Genomic DNA, 4,224 nt, shown 5'->3' with positions numbered 1-4,224 from the left:
GGGGCTTCGCAGAGAGTCCTGCGCATCGAGTTTGGAGATAAAAACATTATCAATGATACCACTTGTTCTCTTGTAATGTGTCCGCTGCCACGCTAACCGACAGCTGTGGCTCTGATACTATCTTGCAAAGCGCAACAGCTGTGCTAGTTGTCACTTCCAGTACTTTAAAAGAATAATTTATTCTGCCTGAGTACATGTCTTCGCTAACTCAAATCAGTTTTCAATAAAGGGAAAAGCAGTTATTGCAGTTATCGTTACACAAGTTACTCAGAAATTCAGCATCTATTTTATTGAAATAAGTACTGAATTATTATGATTTGTAGTTGAATATGTTTGTCACATGTTACATTCAACAGGAGCACCAATCATATCTCGCCAAAATTCCAGTCCCCCGGCTTTGACACGCAAGACGTTCCTGAAAATTAATGATGTTATAGCTACAGCAGTTTATCTAATTCCGTCTTGGAGCTCCGCCAAGGAACTATCACGGTGTCGGCGAAACACACTCCCTTGATAAATCCCCAGAGAAAGAAGACAACGAGCGTGAGGTAGGCGGAACGCACCGTCCAGATAATGGGTCCTGAGCACCCAGCCCATTCACCCGGCAACACATCATTCTAAAACTTATTTACATCTGTCAAGTAATGGTATGGTGCCGTGTCCTGTTGGAAGTAAACATAGGTTCCTAGTCCATGCTGCACAAGCAGTGGTAAAAGAAACTGTTGTAGCGCATCCAGGTACATTGCCTATTGATGGAGTATTGGCCTAAGGAGAACGGGCAGTAAATTTAGTCAGTGGATATCCCCATCCATACACTGACTTTCGGGAAGACTCGCGTGAATTATGGTAGATATCGAAATAGACGACAGAGGGATAGAGAAACAATTAAAATCGCTCAAAAGAGGAAAGGCCGCTGGTCCTGATGGGATACCACTTCGATTTTACACAGAGTACGCGAAGAAACTTGCACCCCTTCTTGCAGCGGTGTGCCGTAGGTCTCTAGAAGAGCGAAGCGTTCCAAAGGATTGGAAAAGGGCACAGGTCATCCCCGTTTTCAAGAAGGGACGTCGAACAGATGTGCAGAACTATAGACCTATATCTCTAACGTCGATCAGTTGTAGAATTTTGGAACACGTATTATGTATAATGTCTTTTCTGGAGACTAGAAATCTAGTCTGTAGGAATCAGCATAGGTTTCGAAAAAGACGGTCGTGTGAAACCCAGCTCGCGCTAGTCGTCCACAAGACTCAGAGGGCCCTAGACACGGGTTCACAGGTAGATGCCAAGTTTCTTGACGTCCGCAAGGCGTTTGACGCAGTTCCCCACAGTCGTTTAATGAACAAAGTAACAGCATACGGACTATCAGATCAATTGTGTGATTGGATTGAGGACTTCCTAGATAACAGAACGCAGCATGTCATTCTCAATGGAGAGAAGTCTTCCGAAGTAAGAGTGACTTCAGGTGTGCTGCAGGGGAGTGTCATAGGACCGTTGCTATTCACAATATACATAAATGACCTGGTGGATGACATCGGAAGTTCACTAAGGCTTTTTGCAAGTGTGCTGTGGTGTATCGAGAGGTTGCAACAATGGAAAATGCAGGAGGATCTGCAGCGAATTGCCTCATAGTGCACGGAATGGCAGTTGAATCTCAATGTAGACAAGTGTAATGTGATGCGAATACATAGAAAGACAGGACCCTTATCATTTAGCTACAAAATAGCAGGACAGCAACTGGAAGCAGTTAATTCCATAAATTATCTGGGAGTACGCATTAGGAGTGATTTAAAATGGAATGATCATATAAAGTTGATCGTCGGTAAAGCAGATGCCAGACTGAAATTCATTGGAAAAATCCTAAGGAAATGCAATCCGACAACAAAGGAAGTAGGTTACAGTACGCTTGATCGCCCACTGCTTAAATACTGCTCAGCAGTGTGGGGTCCGCACCAGATAGGGTTGATAGAAGAGATAGAGAAGATCCAACGGAGAGCAGCGCGCTTCGTTACAGGATCATTTAGTAATGGCAAAAGCGTTACGGAGATAATAGATAAACTCCAGTGGAAGACTCTGCAGGAGAGACGCTCAGTAGCTCGGTACGGGCTTTTGTTAAAGTTTCGAGAACATACCTTCACCGAAGAGTCAAGCAGTATATTGCTCCCTCCTACGTATATTTCGCGAAGAGACCATGAGGATAAAATCAGAGAGATTAGGGCCCACACAAGCATACCGACAATCATTCTTTCCACGTACAATACGAGACTGGAATAGAAGGGAGAACCGATAGAGGTACTAAGGGTACCCTCCGCCACACACCGTCAGGTGGCTTGCGGAGTATGGATGTAGATGTAGATGTAGAATTCCAGGAGCTTGACGGGCGGTCCATCAGCCCAGATGATGCAGTTATGTCGCTTAATACTCGTCGATGAAGAGGATATGGTTGAGGATGCTTCGATTTGCGTCTGCTCCAATGAAATTCTGTCACATCTCCATACGCTCTGCCAAATCCTCGTCATGTAATTGATGGAGAACCCTCAGACTTCAAGAAGAATATAATAACATCAATCCCAAGGAAAGCAGGTGTTGAAAGGTGTGAAGTTTACCGAACTATCAGTTTAATAAGTTACGGTTGCAAAATACTAACACGAATTCTTTACAGACTAAAGGAAAAAATAGTAGAAGCCAACCTCAGATCAGTTTGGATTCCGTAGAAATGTTGGAACACGTGAAACAATACTGACCATAACACTTATCTTAGAAGGTAGATTAGGGAAAAGCAAACCTAAGTTTCTAGCATTTGTAGACTTAGAGAAACCTTTTCATAATGTTGAATGGAATACTCTAGTTCAAATTCTGAAGGTGGCCGGGGAAAAATACTGGGAGCGAAAGGCTATTTACAATTTGTACAGAAACCAGAGGGAAGCTGTAAGAGTCTAGGGGCACGAAAGGGAAGCAGTGGTTGGGAAGGGATAAGACAGGGTCGTAGACTATCCCCGACGTTATTCAATCTATATATTGAGCAAACAGTAGAGGAAACAAAGGAAAAATTTGGAGTAGGAGGATGTAAGATGAACATCAACAAAAGCAAAACTTGGAGACTGGGATGTAGTCGAAGTAAATCAGCTGATGCTGAGGGAATTAGGTTAGGAAATGAGACAATTAAAGTAGTAGATAAGTTTTGCTATTTGTGGAGCGAAATAACTGATGATGATGGAAGTAGAGAGGATATAAAATGTAGACTGGCAATGGCAAGGAAAGATTTTCTGAAGAAGGGAAATTTGATAATATCGGGTGTAGATTTAAGTGTCATGAAGTCTTCTCTGAAAGCATTTGTATGGGGTGTAGCTCTATATGGAAGTGAAACATGGACGATAACTAGTTTAGAGAAGAAGATAATGGAAGCTTTCTAAATGTGGTGCTACAGAAGAATGCTGAAGATGGGAAGATCATGTATCTAATGAAAAGGTATTGAATATAATTGGGGAGAAGAGAAATTTGTGGCACAACTTGACTAGAAGAAGGGATCGCTTTGTAGGACATGTTCTGTGCCATCAAGACATCACCAACTTAGTATTGGAAGGCACCGTGGAGGGTACAAGGTGACGAATACACTAAGCAGATTAAGGAGGATGTATGTTGCAGTAGGTACTTGGAAACGAAATAGCATGCACAGGATAGAGCAGTATGGAGTGCTGCATCAGACGAGTTTCTGGACTGAAGACCACAGCAACAACGCGAAAAGTTGGTTGATATATACATGTAATGGAAAGTCGGATTACACAAAACCCAAATTCCTTGGTAAAAGCAGTGAAACCTACTTGTTAGTCATAATATTGTCTTACAATAGGATATAGGAGCTACATGGCTACGAAGTGTCAGTGGCAAATGTGAGAAGAAACTGAACATTGTAGACAGCTGTGGTATAGTGTTACAGGAAATGTACCATGTGTTTTAAATGTTTCACAACAGATGCTGATGAAAACCCAACGGGAAGACTTGGAGTTCGGGCTATGTGTCATCGGCCTGAAGAAGTGACTAGTCACAAAAAAAAGAAAGAGGTATCATAGTGTACAACAGGATGGTGTGAGGTACATTTATTTGGTTTGTCAAACTAATCAGACTGGAGAAGCAAAAGCTTATGATCCCTTACATTATCTGGCTCTGATTAACATCATAACACCACCCCTCCCCCCCTCCCTCCCCACCGCTTGTAAAGAAACTGAA

Source organism: Schistocerca gregaria, chromosome 4, assembly GCF_023897955.1.
Source record: "Schistocerca gregaria isolate iqSchGreg1 chromosome 4, iqSchGreg1.2, whole genome shotgun sequence".
In the NCBI taxonomy this organism is placed as follows: domain Eukaryota; kingdom Metazoa; phylum Arthropoda; class Insecta; order Orthoptera; family Acrididae; genus Schistocerca; species Schistocerca gregaria.
The sequence above is the reverse complement of the archived record's forward strand: the minus strand, read 5'-3'. Positions refer to the sequence as shown.